Source organism: Schistocerca piceifrons, unplaced genomic scaffold (genome assembly GCF_021461385.2).
Source record: "Schistocerca piceifrons isolate TAMUIC-IGC-003096 unplaced genomic scaffold, iqSchPice1.1 HiC_scaffold_776, whole genome shotgun sequence".
Classification (NCBI taxonomy): Eukaryota; Metazoa; Arthropoda; class Insecta; order Orthoptera; family Acrididae; genus Schistocerca; species Schistocerca piceifrons.
The window spans coordinates 21307-39341 of record NW_025729032.1 but is presented as its reverse complement, the minus strand read 5'-3'; the positions used below and the strand labels follow the sequence as shown (position 1 = coordinate 39341).

General features: G+C 51.6%; 36 non-coding genes across 36 annotated transcripts; 24 read left to right on the top strand and 12 right to left on the bottom strand.

Annotated features, from left to right (window-relative positions):
- Positions 1-113: 113 nt before the first annotated feature.
- On the bottom strand, positions 114-187 carry Trnap-agg. The gene has a single exon. It is a non-coding gene; the product is annotated as a tRNA-Pro (tRNA).
- A 387-nt stretch (positions 188-574) lies between these two features.
- Trnav-cac lies at positions 575-648 on the top strand. The gene has a single exon. It is a non-coding gene; the product is annotated as a tRNA-Val (tRNA).
- A 161-nt stretch (positions 649-809) lies between these two features.
- On the top strand, positions 810-883 carry Trnav-aac. The gene has a single exon. It is a non-coding gene; the product is annotated as a tRNA-Val (tRNA).
- Positions 884-1621: 738 nt separating this feature from the next.
- Trnap-agg lies at positions 1622-1695 on the bottom strand. Its single transcript has one exon. It is a non-coding gene; the product is annotated as a tRNA-Pro (tRNA).
- A 385-nt stretch (positions 1696-2080) lies between these two features.
- Positions 2081-2153, top strand: Trnav-cac. Its single transcript has one exon. It is a non-coding gene; the product is annotated as a tRNA-Val (tRNA).
- Positions 2154-2312: 159 nt separating this feature from the next.
- On the top strand, positions 2313-2385 carry Trnav-aac. The gene has a single exon. It is a non-coding gene; the product is annotated as a tRNA-Val (tRNA).
- A 722-nt stretch (positions 2386-3107) lies between these two features.
- Positions 3108-3181, bottom strand: Trnap-agg. Its single transcript has one exon. It is a non-coding gene; the product is annotated as a tRNA-Pro (tRNA).
- A 379-nt stretch (positions 3182-3560) lies between these two features.
- Trnav-cac lies at positions 3561-3633 on the top strand. Its single transcript has one exon. It is a non-coding gene; the product is annotated as a tRNA-Val (tRNA).
- A 158-nt stretch (positions 3634-3791) lies between these two features.
- Positions 3792-3864, top strand: Trnav-aac. The gene has a single exon. It is a non-coding gene; the product is annotated as a tRNA-Val (tRNA).
- A 720-nt stretch (positions 3865-4584) lies between these two features.
- Positions 4585-4658, bottom strand: Trnap-agg. Its single transcript has one exon. It is a non-coding gene; the product is annotated as a tRNA-Pro (tRNA).
- A 379-nt stretch (positions 4659-5037) lies between these two features.
- Trnav-cac lies at positions 5038-5110 on the top strand. Its single transcript has one exon. It is a non-coding gene; the product is annotated as a tRNA-Val (tRNA).
- Positions 5111-5268: 158 nt separating this feature from the next.
- Positions 5269-5341, top strand: Trnav-aac. The gene has a single exon. It is a non-coding gene; the product is annotated as a tRNA-Val (tRNA).
- A 720-nt stretch (positions 5342-6061) lies between these two features.
- Positions 6062-6135, bottom strand: Trnap-agg. Its single transcript has one exon. It is a non-coding gene; the product is annotated as a tRNA-Pro (tRNA).
- Positions 6136-6514: 379 nt separating this feature from the next.
- Positions 6515-6587, top strand: Trnav-cac. The gene has a single exon. It is a non-coding gene; the product is annotated as a tRNA-Val (tRNA).
- Positions 6588-6745: 158 nt separating this feature from the next.
- Trnav-aac lies at positions 6746-6818 on the top strand. Its single transcript has one exon. It is a non-coding gene; the product is annotated as a tRNA-Val (tRNA).
- A 724-nt stretch (positions 6819-7542) lies between these two features.
- On the bottom strand, positions 7543-7616 carry Trnap-agg. The gene has a single exon. It is a non-coding gene; the product is annotated as a tRNA-Pro (tRNA).
- A 379-nt stretch (positions 7617-7995) lies between these two features.
- On the top strand, positions 7996-8068 carry Trnav-cac. Its single transcript has one exon. It is a non-coding gene; the product is annotated as a tRNA-Val (tRNA).
- A 158-nt stretch (positions 8069-8226) lies between these two features.
- Trnav-aac lies at positions 8227-8299 on the top strand. The gene has a single exon. It is a non-coding gene; the product is annotated as a tRNA-Val (tRNA).
- A 721-nt stretch (positions 8300-9020) lies between these two features.
- On the bottom strand, positions 9021-9094 carry Trnap-agg. The gene has a single exon. It is a non-coding gene; the product is annotated as a tRNA-Pro (tRNA).
- A 379-nt stretch (positions 9095-9473) lies between these two features.
- Positions 9474-9546, top strand: Trnav-cac. Its single transcript has one exon. It is a non-coding gene; the product is annotated as a tRNA-Val (tRNA).
- A 158-nt stretch (positions 9547-9704) lies between these two features.
- Positions 9705-9777, top strand: Trnav-aac. Its single transcript has one exon. It is a non-coding gene; the product is annotated as a tRNA-Val (tRNA).
- A 721-nt stretch (positions 9778-10498) lies between these two features.
- Positions 10499-10572, bottom strand: Trnap-agg. Its single transcript has one exon. It is a non-coding gene; the product is annotated as a tRNA-Pro (tRNA).
- Positions 10573-10951: 379 nt separating this feature from the next.
- Trnav-cac lies at positions 10952-11024 on the top strand. The gene has a single exon. It is a non-coding gene; the product is annotated as a tRNA-Val (tRNA).
- Positions 11025-11182: 158 nt separating this feature from the next.
- Trnav-aac lies at positions 11183-11255 on the top strand. The gene has a single exon. It is a non-coding gene; the product is annotated as a tRNA-Val (tRNA).
- Positions 11256-11976: 721 nt separating this feature from the next.
- Positions 11977-12050, bottom strand: Trnap-agg. The gene has a single exon. It is a non-coding gene; the product is annotated as a tRNA-Pro (tRNA).
- A 379-nt stretch (positions 12051-12429) lies between these two features.
- On the top strand, positions 12430-12502 carry Trnav-cac. The gene has a single exon. It is a non-coding gene; the product is annotated as a tRNA-Val (tRNA).
- Positions 12503-12660: 158 nt separating this feature from the next.
- On the top strand, positions 12661-12733 carry Trnav-aac. Its single transcript has one exon. It is a non-coding gene; the product is annotated as a tRNA-Val (tRNA).
- A 720-nt stretch (positions 12734-13453) lies between these two features.
- Positions 13454-13527, bottom strand: Trnap-agg. The gene has a single exon. It is a non-coding gene; the product is annotated as a tRNA-Pro (tRNA).
- Positions 13528-13906: 379 nt separating this feature from the next.
- Trnav-cac lies at positions 13907-13979 on the top strand. Its single transcript has one exon. It is a non-coding gene; the product is annotated as a tRNA-Val (tRNA).
- Positions 13980-14137: 158 nt separating this feature from the next.
- On the top strand, positions 14138-14210 carry Trnav-aac. Its single transcript has one exon. It is a non-coding gene; the product is annotated as a tRNA-Val (tRNA).
- Positions 14211-14931: 721 nt separating this feature from the next.
- Positions 14932-15005, bottom strand: Trnap-agg. The gene has a single exon. It is a non-coding gene; the product is annotated as a tRNA-Pro (tRNA).
- Positions 15006-15384: 379 nt separating this feature from the next.
- On the top strand, positions 15385-15457 carry Trnav-cac. The gene has a single exon. It is a non-coding gene; the product is annotated as a tRNA-Val (tRNA).
- Positions 15458-15615: 158 nt separating this feature from the next.
- Positions 15616-15688, top strand: Trnav-aac. Its single transcript has one exon. It is a non-coding gene; the product is annotated as a tRNA-Val (tRNA).
- Positions 15689-16863: 1175 nt separating this feature from the next.
- Positions 16864-16936, top strand: Trnav-cac. The gene has a single exon. It is a non-coding gene; the product is annotated as a tRNA-Val (tRNA).
- A 158-nt stretch (positions 16937-17094) lies between these two features.
- Trnav-aac lies at positions 17095-17167 on the top strand. Its single transcript has one exon. It is a non-coding gene; the product is annotated as a tRNA-Val (tRNA).
- A 721-nt stretch (positions 17168-17888) lies between these two features.
- Trnap-agg lies at positions 17889-17962 on the bottom strand. Its single transcript has one exon. It is a non-coding gene; the product is annotated as a tRNA-Pro (tRNA).
- Between the last annotated feature and the right edge of the window lie 73 nt (positions 17963-18035).

The window sequence follows — 18035 nt, the reverse complement described above, 5'->3', positions numbered from 1 at the left end:
GTCGGACCAGAGTGTCAATTGCTCACATCGAATAAGAAGTTCATTTGATATTGACGGCGAGCTTTTTGCGCTGACTCAGCCACTGACGTTGCGATCAGTTTGCACAAAAACGCTAGGGCTCGTCCGGGATTTGAACCCGGGACCTCCTGCACCCTAAGCAGGAATCATACCCCTAGACCAACGAGCGCATGTGACACGGTGATTGCCAATTATTCCAATCCCCTCCGTGTCGTCCAGGGTGCCCTGGGAAGTCTCGTGTACGCTGGCGGGATGGGGGCGGCCTTCCTGGGCTGTCGGTACCTTCATGTAGAGCTGCCGCCTGGGCTCGCACTGCTTGCTGCTGAGAAAGTGATTGCTTTGCTGATATGACTCGCAATAACGACTTGCGCGAAACGCCGCTATCTCGTTAGGGGGTGCTACGGCAGACACCCTCTCGAGCACCCCGAAGACTTCTTGAGCCCTCGGCTGTGATGGGTTCCAGGCTGACAAAAAGATCTGTCGTGTGTGCATTCGCCGACGATAGAAAGGCTGAGGCAAGTTTGAGTGAAAAAGGATGGACTCCGTCGTGTCCGTCGTTTCCGTAGTGTAGCGGTTATCACGTCTGCTTCACACGCAGAAGGTCCCCCGGTTCGATCCCGGGCGGGAACAGTATTTTCCTGCCTATGTCGTATTGTCCCTCCAATGAGCCACTTCGTGTGTGGATCTGCCGCACGTCCCCTTCGTTTTGCAAGTACCACATTTATTGAATTTTTTAGTTACGATGGCAAACATCACTACAAGTTGTCTGTGCAGTACGGTGCACACAAGCAGTTTCCGTTGGTGTAGCGGTTATCACGTCTGCCTAACACGCAGAAGGTCCCCTGTTCGATCCCGGGCGGAAACACTTTTTCATCACTTTAAGCAAGACTTACTAACATGCATCTGCTACCACCTGTACCCGAAACCTTCGTAATCGCCTTCACGCGTCCGGACCAGAGTGTCAATTGCTCACGTCGAATAAGAAATTCGTTTGATATTGGACGGCGAGCTTTTTGCGCTGACTCAGGCCACTGACGTGCGATCAGTTTGCACAAAACGCGTTGGCTCGTCCGGGGATTTTGAACCCGGGACCTCCTGCACCCTAAGCAGGAATTATACCCATTTTTTTTTTTTTTTTTTTTTTTTGAACCTGTCTCCACTGTTAGGACACTAAGCAGTGTGGTTAGCTGCATTCAACCCCCGTGGCAATGTCCTTGCAGTCCTCCAGCTTTGTTGACCACAGTTAGGTGCCCTCGATAAGAGGTGGACAGGTGTCGCAACGCTCTCGCCCTCACTTGTTACCACAGAATCGTACTTAACGTAGTTTTTCTGCAAGCGTCAGCGTAGCGTCAGTCGAGCTAAGTCGGGCCCAAGTCGCATAAGAGGAGCAACAAAATGCGCATTTCCGGTACCGGGAATCGAACCCGCGCCTCCTGGGTGAGAGCCAGGTACCCTAGCCCACTTTTTTTTTTTTATTTTTTTTTTTAACGCGTCGGACCAGAGTGTCAATTGCTCACATCGAATAAGAAGTTCATTTGATATTGACGGCGAAGCTTTTTGCGCTGACTCAGCCACTGACGTGCGATCAGTTTGCACAAAACGCTAGGGCTCGTCCGGGATTTGAACCCGGGACCTCCTGCACCCTAAGCAGGAATCATACCCCTAGACCAACGAGCGCTGTGACACGGTGATTGCCAATTATTCCAATCCCCTCGATGTCGTCCAGGGTGCCCTGGAAGTCTCGTGTACGCTGGCGGGATGGGGGCGGCCTTCCTGGGCTGTCGGTACCTTCATGTAGAGCTGCCGCTGGGCTCGCACTGCTTGCTGCTGAGAAAGGTGATTGCTTTTGCTGATATGACTCGCAAATAACGACTGCGCGAAACGCCGCTATCTCGTTAGGGTGTGCTACGGCAGACACCCTCTCGAGCACCCCGAAGACTTTCTTGAGCCTCGGCTGTGATGGGTTCCAGGCTGACAAAAGATCTGTCGTGTGTGCATTCGCCGACGATAGAAAGGCTGAGGCAAGTTTGAGTGAAAAAGGATGGACTCGTCGTGTCCGTCCGTTTCCGTAGTGTAGCGGTTATCACGTCTGCTTCACACGCAGAAGGTCCCCGGTTCGATCCCGGGCGGGAACAGTATTTTCCTGCCTATGTCGTATTGTCCTCCAATGAGCCACTTCGTGTGTGGATCTGCCGCACGTCCCTTCGTTTTGTCAAGTACCACATTTATTGAATTTTTTAGTTACGATGGCAACATCACTACAAGTTGTCTGTGCAGTACGGTGCACACAAGCAGTTTCCGTGGTGTAGCGGTTATCACGTCTGCCTAACACGCAGAAGGTCCCCTGTTCGATCCCGGGCGGAAACACTTTTTCATCACTTTAAGCAAGACTTACTAACATGCATCTGCTACCACCTGTACCCGAAACCTTCGTAATCGCCTTCACGCGTCGGACCAGAGTGTCAATTGCTCACGTCGAATAAGAAATTCGTTTGATATTGACGGCGAGCTTTTTGCGCTGACTCAGCCACTGACGTGCGATCAGTTTGCACAAAACGCGTTGGCTCGTCCGGGATTTGAACCCGGGACCTCCTGCACCCTAAGCAGGAATTATACCCATTTTTTTTTTTTTTTTTTTTTGAACCTGTCTCCACTGTTAGGACACTAAGCAGTGTGGTTAGCTGCATTCAACCCCCGTGGCAATGTCTTGCAGTCCTCCAGCTTTGTTGACCACAGTTAGGTGCCTCGATAAGAGGTGGACAGGTGTCGCATCGCTCTCGCCGTCACTTGTTACCACGAATCGTACTTAACGTAGTTTTCTGCAAGCGTCAGCGTAGCGTCAGTCGAGCTAAGTCGGGCCAAGTCGCATAAGAGGAGCAACAAAATGCGCATTTCCGGTACCGGGAATCGAACCCGCGCCTCCTGGGTGAGAGCCAGGTACCCTAGCCACTTTTTTTTTTTATTTTTTTTTTTAACGCGTCGGACCAGAGTGTCAATTGCTCACATCGAATAAGAAGTTCATTTGATATTGACGGCGAGCTTTTTGCGCTGACTCAGCCACTGACGTGCGATCAGTTTGCACAAAACGCTAGGGCTCGTCCGGGATTTGAACCCGGGACCTCCTGCACCCTAAGCAGGAATCATACCCCTAGACCAACGAGCGCTGTGACACGGTGATTGCCAATTATTCCAATCCCTCGATGTCGTCCAGGGTGCCCTGGAAGTCTCGTGTACGCTGGCGGGATGGGGGCGGCCTTCCTGGGCTGTCGGTACCTTCATGTAGAGCTGCCGCTGGGCTCGCACTGCTTGCTGCTGAGAAAGTGATTGCTTTGCTGATATGACTCGCAATAACGACTGCGCGAAACGCCGCTATCTCGTTAGGGGTGCTACGGCAGACACCCTCTCGAGCACCCCGAAGACTTCTTGAGCCCTCGGCTGTGATGGGTTCCAGGCTGACAAAAGATCTGTCGTGTGTGCATTCGCCGACGATAGAAAGGCTGAGGCAAGTTTGAGTGAAAAAGGATGGACTCGTCGTGTCCGTCGTTTCCGTAGTGTAGCGGTTATCACGTCTGCTTCACACGCAGAAGGTCCCCGGTTCGATCCCGGGCGGGAACAGTATTTTCCTGCCTATGTCGTATTGTCCTCCAATGAGCCACTTCGTGTGTGGATCTGCCGCACGTCCCTTCGTTTTGCAAGTACCACATTTATTGAATTTTTTAGTTACGATGGCAACATCACTACAAGTTGTCTGTGCAGTACGGTGCACACAAGCAGTTTCCGTGGTGTAGCGGTTATCACGTCTGCCTAACACGCAGAAGGTCCCCGGTTCGATCCCGGGCGGAAACACTTTTTCATCACTTTAAGCAAGACTTACTAACATGCATCTGCTACCACCTGTACCCGAAACCTTCGTAATCGCCTTCACGCGTCGGACCAGAGTGTCAATTGCTCACGTCGAATAAGAAATTCGTTTGATATTGACGGCGAGCTTTTTGCGCTGACTCAGCCACTGACGTGCGATCAGTTTGCACAAAACGCGTTGGCTCGTCCGGGATTTGAACCCGGGACCTCCTGCACCCTAAGCAGGAATTATACCCATTTTTTTTTTTTTTTTTTTGAACCTGTCTCCACTGTTAGGACACTAAGCAGTGTGGTTAGCTGCATTCAACCCCCGTGGCAATGTCTTGCAGTCCTCCAGCTTTGTTGACCACAGTTAGGTGCCTCGATAAGAGGTGGACAGGTGTCGCATCGCTCTCGCCGTCACTTGTTACCACGAATCGTACTTAACGTAGTTTTCTGCAAGCGTCAGCGTAGCGTCAGTCGAGCTAAGTCGGGCCAAGTCGCATAAGAGGAGCAACAAAATGCGCATTTCCGGTACCGGGAATCGAACCCGCGCCTCCTGGGTGAGAGCCAGGTACCCTAGCCACTTTTTTTTTTTATTTTTTTTTTTAACGCGTCGGACCAGAGTGTCAATTGCTCACATCGAATAAGAAGTTCATTTGATATTGACGGCGAGCTTTTTGCGCTGACTCAGCCACTGACGTGCGATCAGTTTGCACAAAACGCTAGGGCTCGTCCGGGATTTGAACCCGGGACCTCCTGCACCCTAAGCAGGAATCATACCCCTAGACCAACGAGCGCTGTGACACGGTGATTGCCAATTATTCCAATCCCTCGATGTCGTCCAGGGTGCCCTGGAAGTCTCGTGTACGCTGGCGGGATGGGGGCGGCCTTCCTGGGCTGTCGGTACCTTCATGTAGAGCTGCCGCTGGGCTCGCACTGCTTGCTGCTGAGAAAGTGATTGCTTTGCTGATATGACTCGCAATAACGACTGCGCGAAACGCCGCTATCTCGTTAGGGGTGCTACGGCAGACACCCTCTCGAGCACCCCGAAGACTTCTTGAGCCCTCGGCTGTGATGGGTTCCAGGCTGACAAAAGATCTGTCGTGTGTGCATTCGCCGACGATAGAAAGGCTGAGGCAAGTTTGAGTGAAAAAGGATGGACCCGTCGTGTCCGTCGTTTCCGTAGTGTAGCGGTTATCACGTCTGCTTCACACGCAGAAGGTCCCCGGTTCGATCCCGGGCGGGAACAGTATTTTCCTGCCTATGTCGTATTGTCCTCCAATGAGCCACTTCGTGTGTGGATCTGCCGCACGTCCCTTCGTTTTGCAAGTACCACATTTATTGAATTTTTTAGTTACGATGGCAACATCACTACAAGTTGTCTGTGCAGTACGGTGCACACAAGCAGTTTCCGTGGTGTAGCGGTTATCACGTCTGCCTAACACGCAGAAGGTCCCCTGTTCGATCCCGGGCGGAAACACTTTTTCATCACTTTAAGCAAGACTTACTAACATGCATCTGCTACCACCTGTACCCGAAACCTTCGTAATCGCCTTCACGCGTCGGACCAGAGTGTCAATTGCTCACGTCGAATAAGAAATTCGTTTGATATTGACGGCGAGCTTTTTGCGCTGACTCAGCCACTGACGTGCGATCAGTTTGCACAAAACGCGTTGGCTCGTCCGGGATTTGAACCCGGGACCTCCTGCACCCTAAGCAGGAATTATACCCATTTTTTTTTTTTTTTTTTGAACCTGTCTCCACTGTTAGGACACTAAGCAGTGTGGTTAGCTGCATTCAACCCCCGTGGCAATGTCTTGCAGTCCTCCAGCTTTGTTGACCACAGTTAGGTGCCTCGATAAGAGGTGGACAGGTGTCGCATCGCTCTCGCCGTCACTTGTTACCACGAATCGTACTTAACGTAGTTTTCTGCAAGCGTCAGCGTAGCGTCAGTCGAGCTAAGTCGGGCCAAGTCGCATAAGAGGAGCAACAAAATGCGCATTTCCGGTACCGGGAATCGAACCCGCGCCTCCTGGGTGAGAGCCAGGTACCCTAGCCACTTTTTTTTTTTTATTTTTTTTTTTAACGCGTCGGACCAGAGTGTCAATTGCTCACATCGAATAAGAAGTTCATTTGATATTGACGGCGAGCTTTTTGCGCTGACTCAGCCACTGACGTGCGATCAGTTTGCACAAAACGCTAGGGCTCGTCCGGGATTTGAACCCGGGACCTCCTGCACCCTAAGCAGGAATCATACCCCTAGACCAACGAGCGCTGTGACACGGTGATTGCCAATTATTCCAATCCCTCGATGTCGTCCAGGGTGCCCTGGAAGTCTCGTGTACGCTGGCGGGATGGGGGCGGCCTTCCTGGGCTGTCGGTACCTTCATGTAGAGCTGCCGCTGGGCTCGCACTGCTTGCTGCTGAGAAAGTGATTGCTTTGCTGATATGACTCGCAATAACGACTGCGCGAAACGCCGCTATCTCGTTAGGGGTGCTACGGCAGACACCCTCTCGAGCACCCCGAAGACTTCTTGAGCCCTCGGCTGTGATGGGTTCCAGGCTGACAAAAGATCTGTCGTGTGTGCATTCGCCGACGATAGAAAGGCTGAGGCAAGTTTGAGTGAAAAAGGATGGACTCGTCGTGTCCGTCGTTTCCGTAGTGTAGCGGTTATCACGTCTGCTTCACACGCAGAAGGTCCCCGGTTCGATCCCGGGCGGGAACAGTATTTTCCTGCCTATGTCGTATTGTCCTCCAATGAGCCACTTCGTGTGTGGATCTGCCGCACGTCCCTTCGTTTTGCAAGTACCACATTTATTGAATTTTTTAGTTACGATGGCAACATCACTACAAGTTGTCTGTGCAGTACGGTGCACACAAGCAGTTTCCGTGGTGTAGCGGTTATCACGTCTGCCTAACACGCAGAAGGTCCCCTGTTCGATCCCGGGCGGAAACACTTTTTCATCACTTTAAGCAAGACTTACTAACATGCATCTGCTACCACCTGTACCCGAAACCTTCGTAATCGCCTTCACGCGTCGGACCAGAGTGTCAATTGCTCACGTCGAATAAGAAATTCGTTTGATATTGACGGCGAGCTTTTTGCGCTGACTCAGCCACTGACGTGCGATCAGTTTGCACAAAACGCGTTGGCTCGTCCGGGATTTGAACCCGGGACCTCCTGCACCCTAAGCAGGAATTATACCCATTTTTTTTTTTTTTTTTTTTTTTGAACCTGTCTCCACTGTTAGGACACTAAGCAGTGTGGTTAGCTGCATTCAACCCCCGTGGCAATGTCTTGCAGTCCTCCAGCTTTGTTGACCACAGTTAGGTGCCTCGATAAGAGGTGGACAGGTGTCGCAACGCTCTCGCCGTCACTTGTTACCACGAATCGTACTTAACGTAGTTTTCTGCAAGCGTCAGCGTAGCGTCAGTCGAGCTAAGTCGGGCCAAGTCGCATAAGAGGAGCAACAAAATGCGCATTTCCGGTACCGGGAATCGAACCCGCGCCTCCTGGGTGAGAGCCAGGTACCCTAGCCACTTTTTTTTTTTATTTTTTTTTTTAACGCGTCGGACCAGAGTGTCAATTGCTCACATCGAATAAGAAGTTCATTTGATATTGACGGCGAGCTTTTTGCGCTGACTCAGCCACTGACGTGCGATCAGTTTGCACAAAACGCTAGGGCTCGTCCGGGATTTGAACCCGGGACCTCCTGCACCCTAAGCAGGAATCATACCCCTAGACCAACGAGCGCTGTGACACGGTGATTGCCAATTATTCCAATCCCTCGATGTCGTCCAGGGTGCCCTGGAAGTCTCGTGTACGCTGGCGGGATGGGGGCGGCCTTCCTGGGCTGTCGGTACCTTCATGTAGAGCTGCCGCTGGGCTCGCACTGCTTGCTGCTGAGAAAGTGATTGCTTTGCTGATATGACTCGCAATAACGACTGCGCGAAACGCCGCTATCTCGTTAGGGGTGCTACGGCAGACACCCTCTCGAGCACCCCGAAGACTTCTTGAGCCCTCGGCTGTGATGGGTTCCAGGCTGACAAAAGATCTGTCGTGTGTGCATTCGCCGACGATAGAAAGGCTGAGGCAAGTTTGAGTGAAAAAGGATGGACTCGTCGTGTCCGTCGTTTCCGTAGTGTAGCGGTTATCACGTCTGCTTCACACGCAGAAGGTCCCCGGTTCGATCCCGGGCGGGAACAGTATTTTCCTGCCTATGTCGTATTGTCCTCCAATGAGCCACTTCGTGTGTGGATCTGCCGCACGTCCCTTCGTTTTGCAAGTACCACATTTATTGAATTTTTTAGTTACGATGGCAACATCACTACAAGTTGTCTGTGCAGTACGGTGCACACAAGCAGTTTCCGTGGTGTAGCGGTTATCACGTCTGCCTAACACGCAGAAGGTCCCCTGTTCGATCCCGGGCGGAAACACTTTTTCATCACTTTAAGCAAGACTTACTAACATGCATCTGCTACCACCTGTACCCGAAACCTTCGTAATCGCCTTCACGCGTCGGACCAGAGTGTCAATTGCTCACGTCGAATAAGAAATTCGTTTGATATTGACGGCGAGCTTTTTGCGCTGACTCAGCCACTGACGTGCGATCAGTTTGCACAAAACGCGTTGGCTCGTCCGGGATTTGAACCCGGGACCTCCTGCACCCTAAGCAGGAATTATACCCATTTTTTTTTTTTTTTTTTTTGAACCTGTCTCCACTGTTAGGACACTAAGCAGTGTGGTTAGCTGCATTCAACCCCCGTGGCAATGTCTTGCAGTCCTCCAGCTTTGTTGACCACAGTTAGGTGCCTCGATAAGAGGTGGACAGGTGTCGCATCGCTCTCGCCGTCACTTGTTACCACGAATCGTACTTAACGTAGTTTTCTGCAAGCGTCAGCGTAGCGTCAGTCGAGCTAAGTCGGGCCAAGTCGCATAAGAGGAGCAACAAAATGCGCATTTCCGGTACCGGGAATCGAACCCGCGCCTCCTGGGTGAGAGCCAGGTACCCTAGCCACTTTTTTTTTTTATTTTTTTTTTTAACGCGTCGGACCAGAGTGTCAATTGCTCACATCGAATAAGAAGTTCATTTGATATTGACGGCGAGCTTTTTGCGCTGACTCAGCCACTGACGTGCGATCAGTTTGCACAAAACGCTAGGGCTCGTCCGGGATTTGAACCCGGGACCTCCTGCACCCTAAGCAGGAATCATACCCCTAGACCAACGAGCGCTGTGACACGGTGATTGCCAATTATTCCAATCCCTCGATGTCGTCCAGGGTGCCCTGGAAGTCTCGTGTACGCTGGCGGGATGGGGGCGGCCTTCCTGGGCTGTCGGTACCTTCATGTAGAGCTGCCGCTGGGCTCGCACTGCTTGCTGCTGAGAAAGTGATTGCTTTGCTGATATGACTCGCAATAACGACTGCGCGAAACGCCGCTATCTCGTTAGGGGTGCTACGGCAGACACCCTCTCGAGCACCCCGAAGACTTCTTGAGCCCTCGGCTGTGATGGGTTCCAGGCTGACAAAAGATCTGTCGTGTGTGCATTCGCCGACGATAGAAAGGCTGAGGCAAGTTTGAGTGAAAAAGGATGGACCCGTCGTGTCCGTCGTTTCCGTAGTGTAGCGGTTATCACGTCTGCTTCACACGCAGAAGGTCCCCGGTTCGATCCCGGGCGGGAACAGTATTTTCCTGCCTATGTCGTATTGTCCTCCAATGAGCCACTTCGTGTGTGGATCTGCCGCACGTCCCTTCGTTTTGCAAGTACCACATTTATTGAATTTTTTAGTTACGATGGCAACATCACTACAAGTTGTCTGTGCAGTACGGTGCACACAAGCAGTTTCCGTGGTGTAGCGGTTATCACGTCTGCCTAACACGCAGAAGGTCCCCTGTTCGATCCCGGGCGGAAACACTTTTTCATCACTTTAAGCAAGACTTACTAACATGCATCTGCTACCACCTGTACCCGAAACCTTCGTAATCGCCTTCACGCGTCGGACCAGAGTGTCAATTGCTCACGTCGAATAAGAAATTCGTTTGATATTGACGGCGAGCTTTTTGCGCTGACTCAGCCACTGACGTGCGATCAGTTTGCACAAAACGCGTTGGCTCGTCCGGGATTTGAACCCGGGACCTCCTGCACCCTAAGCAGGAATTATACCCATTTTTTTTTTTTTTTTTTTTGAACCTGTCTCCACTGTTAGGACACTAAGCAGTGTGGTTAGCTGCATTCAACCCCCGTGGCAATGTCTTGCAGTCCTCCAGCTTTGTTGACCACAGTTAGGTGCCTCGATAAGAGGTGGACAGGTGTCGCATCGCTCTCGCCGTCACTTGTTACCACGAATCGTACTTAACGTAGTTTTCTGCAAGCGTCAGCGTAGCGTCAGTCGAGCTAAGTCGGGCCAAGTCGCATAAGAGGAGCAACAAAATGCGCATTTCCGGTACCGGGAATCGAACCCGCGCCTCCTGGGTGAGAGCCAGGTACCCTAGCCACTTTTTTTTTTTATTTTTTTTTTTAACGCGTCGGACCAGAGTGTCAATTGCTCACATCGAATAAGAAGTTCATTTGATATTGACGGCGAGCTTTTTGCGCTGACTCAGCCACTGACGTGCGATCAGTTTGCACAAAACGCTAGGGCTCGTCCGGGATTTGAACCCGGGACCTCCTGCACCCTAAGCAGGAATCATACCCCTAGACCAACGAGCGCTGTGACACGGTGATTGCCAATTATTCCAATCCCTCGATGTCGTCCAGGGTGCCCTGGAAGTCTCGTGTACGCTGGCGGGATGGGGGCGGCCTTCCTGGGCTGTCGGTACCTTCATGTAGAGCTGCCGCTGGGCTCGCACTGCTTGCTGCTGAGAAAGTGATTGCTTTGCTGATATGACTCGCAATAACGACTGCGCGAAACGCCGCTATCTCGTTAGGGGTGCTACGGCAGACACCCTCTCGAGCACCCCGAAGACTTCTTGAGCCCTCGGCTGTGATGGGTTCCAGGCTGACAAAAGATCTGTCGTGTGTGCATTCGCCGACGATAGAAAGGCTGAGGCAAGTTTGAGTGAAAAAGGATGGACTCGTCGTGTCCGTCGTTTCCGTAGTGTAGCGGTTATCACGTCTGCTTCACACGCAGAAGGTCCCCGGTTCGATCCCGGGCGGGAACAGTATTTTCCTGCCTATGTCGTATTGTCCTCCAATGAGCCACTTCGTGTGTGGATCTGCCGCACGTCCCTTCGTTTTGCAAGTACCACATTTATTGAATTTTTTAGTTACGATGGCAACATCACTACAAGTTGTCTGTGCAGTACGGTGCACACAAGCAGTTTCCGTGGTGTAGCGGTTATCACGTCTGCCTAACACGCAGAAGGTCCCCTGTTCGATCCCGGGCGGAAACACTTTTTCATCACTTTAAGCAAGACTTACTAACATGCATCTGCTACCACCTGTACCCGAAACCTTCGTAATCGCCTTCACGCGTCGGACCAGAGTGTCAATTGCTCACGTCGAATAAGAAATTCGTTTGATATTGACGGCGAGCTTTTTGCGCTGACTCAGCCACTGACGTGCGATCAGTTTGCACAAAACGCGTTGGCTCGTCCGGGATTTGAACCCGGGACCTCCTGCACCCTAAGCAGGAATTATACCCATTTTTTTTTTTTTTTTTTTTGAACCTGTCTCCACTGTTAGGACACTAAGCAGTGTGGTTAGCTGCATTCAACCCCCGTGGCAATGTCTTGCAGTCCTCCAGCTTTGTTGACCACAGTTAGGTGCCTCGATAAGAGGTGGACAGGTGTCGCATCGCTCTCGCCGTCACTTGTTACCACGAATCGTACTTAACGTAGTTTTCTGCAAGCGTCAGCGTAGCGTCAGTCGAGCTAAGTCGGGCCAAGTCGCATAAGAGGAGCAACAAAATGCGCATTTCCGGTACCGGGAATCGAACCCGCGCCTCCTGGGTGAGAGCCAGGTACCCTAGCCACTTTTTTTTTTTATTTTTTTTTTTAACGCGTCGGACCAGAGTGTCAATTGCTCACATCGAATAAGAAGTTCATTTGATATTGACGGCGAGCTTTTTGCGCTGACTCAGCCACTGACGTGCGATCAGTTTGCACAAAACGCTAGGGCTCGTCCGGGATTTGAACCCGGGACCTCCTGCACCCTAAGCAGGAATCATACCCCTAGACCAACGAGCGCTGTGACACGGTGATTGCCAATTATTCCAATCCCTCGATGTCGTCCAGGGTGCCCTGGAAGTCTCGTGTACGCTGGCGGGATGGGGGCGGCCTTCCTGGGCTGTCGGTACCTTCATGTAGAGCTGCCGCTGGGCTCGCACTGCTTGCTGCTGAGAAAGTGATTGCTTTGCTGATATGACTCGCAATAACGACTGCGCGAAACGCCGCTATCTCGTTAGGGGTGCTACGGCAGACACCCTCTCGAGCACCCCGAAGACTTCTTGAGCCCTCGGCTGTGATGGGTTCCAGGCTGACAAAAGATCTGTCGTGTGTGCATTCGCCGACGATAGAAAGGCTGAGGCAAGTTTGAGTGAAAAAGGATGGACTCGTCGTGTCCGTCGTTTCCGTAGTGTAGCGGTTATCACGTCTGCTTCACACGCAGAAGGTCCCCGGTTCGATCCCGGGCGGGAACAGTATTTTCCTGCCTATGTCGTATTGTCCTCCAATGAGCCACTTCGTGTGTGGATCTGCCGCACGTCCCTTCGTTTTGCAAGTACCACATTTATTGAATTTTTTAGTTACGATGGCAACATCACTACAAGTTGTCTGTGCAGTACGGTGCACACAAGCAGTTTCCGTGGTGTAGCGGTTATCACGTCTGCCTAACACGCAGAAGGTCCCCTGTTCGATCCCGGGCGGAAACACTTTTTCATCACTTTAAGCAAGACTTACTAACATGCATCTGCTACCACCTGTACCCGAAACCTTCGTAATCGCCTTCACGCGTCGGACCAGAGTGTCAATTGCTCACGTCGAATAAGAAATTCGTTTGATATTGACGGCGAGCTTTTTGCGCTGACTCAGCCACTGACGTGCGATCAGTTTGCACAAAACGCGTTGGCTCGTCCGGGATTTGAACCCGGGACCTCCTGCACCCTAAGCAGGAATTATACCCATTTTTTTTTTTTTTTTTTTTGAACCTGTCTCCACTGTTAGGACACTAAGCAGTGTGGTTAGCTGCATTCAACCCCCGTGGCAATGTCTTGCAGTCCTCCAGCTTTGTTGACCACAGTTAGGTGCCTCGATAAGAGGTGGACAGGTGTCGCATCGCTCTCGCCGTCACTTGTTACCACGAATCGTACTTAACGTAGTTTTCTGCAAGCGTCAGCGTAGCGTCAGTCGAGCTAAGTCGGGCCAAGTCGCATAAGAGGAGCAACAAAATGCGCATTTTCGGTACCGGGAATCGAACCCGCGCCTCCTGGGTGAGAGCCAGGTACCCTAGCCACTTTTTTTTTTATTTTTTTTTTTAACGCGTCGGACCAGAGTGTCAATTGCTCACATCGAATAAGAAGTTCATTTGATATTGACGGCGAGCTTTTTGCGCTGACTCAGCCACTGACGTGCGATCAGTTTGCACAAAACGCTAGGGCTCGTCCGGGATTTGAACCCGGGACCTCCTGCACCCTAAGCAGGAATCATACCCCTAGACCAACGAGCGCTGTGACACGGTGATTGCCAATTATTCCAATCCCTCGATGTCGTCCAGGGTGCCCTGGAAGTCTCGTGTACGCTGGCGGGATGGGGGCGGCCTTCCTGGGCTGTCGGTACCTTCATGTAGAGCTGCCGCTGGGCTCGCACTGCTTGCTGCTGAGAAAGTGATTGCTTTGCTGATATGACTCGCAATAACGACTGCGCGAAACGCCGCTATCTCGTTAGGGGTGCTACGGCAGACACCCTCTCGAGCACCCCGAAGACTTCTTGAGCCCTCGGCTGTGATGGGTTCCAGGCTGACAAAAGATCTGTCGTGTGTGCATTCGCCGACGATAGAAAGGCTGAGGCAAGTTTGAGTGAAAAAGGATGGACTCGTCGTGTCCGTCGTTTCCGTAGTGTAGCGGTTATCACGTCTGCTTCACACGCAGAAGGTCCCCGGTTCGATCCCGGGCGGGAACAGTATTTTCCTGCCTATGTCGTATTGTCCTCCAATGAGCCACTTCGTGTGTGGATCTGCCGCACGTCCCTTCGTTTTGCAAGTACCACATTTATTGAATTTTTTAGTTACGATGGCAACATCACTACAAGTTGTCTGTGCAGTACGGTGCACACAAGCAGTTTCCGTGGTGTAGCGGTTATCACGTCTGCCTAACACGCAGAAGGTCCCCTGTTCGATCCCGGGCGGAAACACTTTTTCATCACTTTAAGCAAGACTTACTAACATGCATCTGCTACCACCTGTACCCGAAACCTTCGTAATCGCCTTCACGCGTCGGACCAGAGTGTCAATTGCTCACGTCGAATAAGAAATTCGTTTGATATTGACGGCGAGCTTTTTGCGCTGACTCAGCCACTGACGTGCGATCAGTTTGCACAAAACGCGTTGGCTCGTCCGGGATTTGAACCCGGGACCTCCTGCACCCTAAGCAGGAATTATACCCATTTTTTTTTTTTTTTTTTTGAACCTGTCTCCACTGTTAGGACACTAAGCAGTGTGGTTAGCTGCATTCAACCCCCGTGGCAATGTCTTGCAGTCCTCCAGCTTTGTTGACCACAGTTAGGTGCCTCGATAAGAGGTGGACAGGTGTCGCATCGCTCTCGCCGTCACTTGTTACCACGAATCGTACTTAACGTAGTTTTCTGCAAGCGTCAGCGTAGCGTCAGTCGAGCTAAGTCGGGCCAAGTCGCATAAGAGGAGCAACAAAATGCGCATTTCCGGTACCGGGAATCGAACCCGCGCCTCCTGGGTGAGAGCCAGGTACCCTAGCCACTTTTTTTTTTTTATTTTTTTTTTTAACGCGTCGGACCAGAGTGTCAATTGCTCACATCGAATAAGAAGTTCATTTGATATTGACGGCGAGCTTTTTGCGCTGACTCAGCCACTGACGTGCGATCAGTTTGCACAAAACGCTAGGGCTCGTCCGGGATTTGAACCCGGGACCTCCTGCACCCTAAGCAGGAATCATACCCCTAGACCAACGAGCGCTGTGACACGGTGATTGCCAATTATTCCAATCCCTCGATGTCGTCCAGGGTGCCCTGGAAGTCTCGTGTACGCTGGCGGGATGGGGGCGGCCTTCCTGGGCTGTCGGTACCTTCATGTAGAGCTGCCGCTGGGCTCGCACTGCTTGCTGCTGAGAAAGTGATTGCTTTGCTGATATGACTCGCAATAACGACTGCGCGAAACGCCGCTATCTCGTTAGGGGTGCTACGGCAGACACCCTCTCGAGCACCCCGAAGACTTCTTGAGCCCTCGGCTGTGATGGGTTCCAGGCTGACAAAAGATCTGTCGTGTGTGCATTCGCCGACGATAGAAAGGCTGAGGCAAGTTTGAGTGAAAAAGGATGGACTCGTCGTGTCCGTCGTTTCCGTAGTGTAGCGGTTATCACGTCTGCTTCACACGCAGAAGGTCCCCGGTTCGATCCCGGGCGGGAACAGTATTTTCCTGCCTATGTCGTATTGTCCTCCAATGAGCCACTTCGTGTGTGGATCTGCCGCACGTCCCTTCGTTTTGCAAGTACCACATTTATTGAATTTTTTAGTTACGATGGCAACATCACTACAAGTTGTCTGTGCAGTACGGTGCACACAAGCAGTTTCCGTGGTGTAGCGGTTATCACGTCTGCCTAACACGCAGAAGGTCCCCTGTTCGATCCCGGGCGGAAACACTTTTTCATCACTTTAAGCAAGACTTACTAACATGCATCTGCTACCACCTGTACCCGAAACCTTCGTAATCGCCTTCACGCGTCGGACCAGAGTGTCAATTGCTCACGTCGAATAAGAAATTCGTTTGATATTGACGGCGAGCTTTTTGCGCTGACTCAGCCACTGACGTGCGATCAGTTTGCACAAAACGCGTTGGCTCGTCCGGGATTTGAACCCGGGACCTCCTGCACCCTAAGCAGGAATTATACCCATTTTTTTTTTTTTTTTTTTTGAACCTGTCTCCACTGTTAGGACACTAAGCAGTGTGGTTAGCTGCATTCAACCCCCGTGGCAATGTCTTGCAGTCCTCCAGCTTTGTTGACCACAGTTAGGTGCCTCGATAAGAGGTGGACAGGTGTCGCATCGCTCTCGCCGTCACTTGTTACCACGAATCGTACTTAACGTAGTTTTCTGCAAGCGTCAGCGTAGCGTCAGTCGAGCTAAGTCGGGCCAAGTCGCATAAGAGGAGCAACAAAATGCGCATTTCCGGTACCGGGAATCGAACCCGCGCCTCCTGGGTGAGAGCCAGGTACCCTAGCCACTTTTTTTTTTTTATTTTTTTTTTTAACGCGTCGGACCAGAGTGTCAATTGCTCACATCGAATAAGAAGTTCATTTGATATTGACGGCGAGCTTTTTGCGCTGACTCAGCCACTGACGTGCGATCAGTTTGCACAAAACGCTAGGGCTCGTCCGGGATTTGAACCCCGGACCTCCTGCACCCTAAGCAGGAATCATACCCCTAGACCAACGAGCGCTGTGACACGGTGATTGCCAATTATTCCAATCCCTCGATGTCGTCCAGGGTGCCCTGGAAGTCTCGTGTACGCTGGCGGGATGGGGGCGGCCTTCCTGGGCTGTCGGTACCTTCATGTAGAGCTGCCGCTGGGCTCTCACTGCTTGCTGCTGAGAAAGTGATTGCTTTGCTGATATGACTCGCAATAACGACTGCGCGAAACGCCGCTATCTCGTTAGGGGTGCTACGGCAGACACCCTCTCGAGCACCCCGAAGACTTCTTGAGCCCTCGGCTGTGATGGGTTCCAGGCTGACAAAAGATCTGTCGTGTGTGCATTCGCCGACGATAGAAAGGCTGAGGCAAGTTTGAGTGAAAAAGGATGGACTCGTCGTGTCCGTCGTTTCCGTAGTGTAGCGGTTATCACGTCTGCTTCACACGCAGAAGGTCCCCGGTTCGATCCCGGGCGGGAACAGTATTTTCCTGCCTATGTCGTATTGTCCTCCAATGAGCCACTTCGTGTGTGGATCTGCCGCACGTCCCTTCGTTTTGCAAGTACCACATTTATTGAATTTTTTAGTTACGATGGCAACATCACTACAAGTTGTCTGTGCAGTACGGTGCACACAAGCAGTTTCCGTGGTGTAGCGGTTATCACGTCTGCCTAACACGCAGAAGGTCCCCTGTTCGATCCCGGGCGGAAACACTTTTTCATCACTTTAAGCAAGACTTACTAACATGCATCTGCTACCACCTGTACCCGAAACCTTCGTAATCGCCTTCACGCGTCGGACCAGAGTGTCAATTGCTCACGTCGAATAAGAAATTCGTTTGATATTGACGGCGAGCTTTTTGCGCTGACTCAGCCACTGACGTGCGATCAGTTTGCACAAAACGCGTTGGCTCGTCCGGGATTTGAACCCGGGACCTCCTGCACCCTAAGCAGGAATTATACCCATTTTTTTTTTTTTTTTTTTTGAACCTGTCTCCACTGTTAGGACACTAAGCAGTGTGGTTAGCTGCATTCAACCCCCGTGGCAATGTCTTGCAGTCCTCCAGCTTTGTTGACCACAGTTAGGTGCCTCGATAAGAGGTGGACAGGTGTCGCATCGCTCTCGCCGTCACTTGTTACCACGAATCGTACTTAACGTAGTTTTCTGCAAGCGTCAGCGTAGCGTCAGTCGAGCTAAGTCGGGCCAAGTCGCATAAGAGGAGCAACAAAATGCGCATTTCCGGTACCGGGAATCGAACCCGCGCCTCCTGGGTGAGAGCCAGGTACCCTAGCCACTTTTTTTTTTTATTTTTTTTTTTAACGCGTCGGACCAGAGTGTCAATTGCTCACATCGAATAAGAAGTTCATTTGATATTGACGGCGAGCTTTTTGCGCTGACTCAGCCACTGACGTGCGATCAGTTTGCACAAAACGCTAGGGCTCGTCCGGGATTTGAACCCGGGACCTCCTGCACCCTAAGCAGGAATCATACCCCTAGACCAACGAGCGCTGTGACACGGTGATTGCCAATTATTCCAATCCCTCGATGTCGTCCAGGGTGCCCTGGAAGTCTCGTGTACGC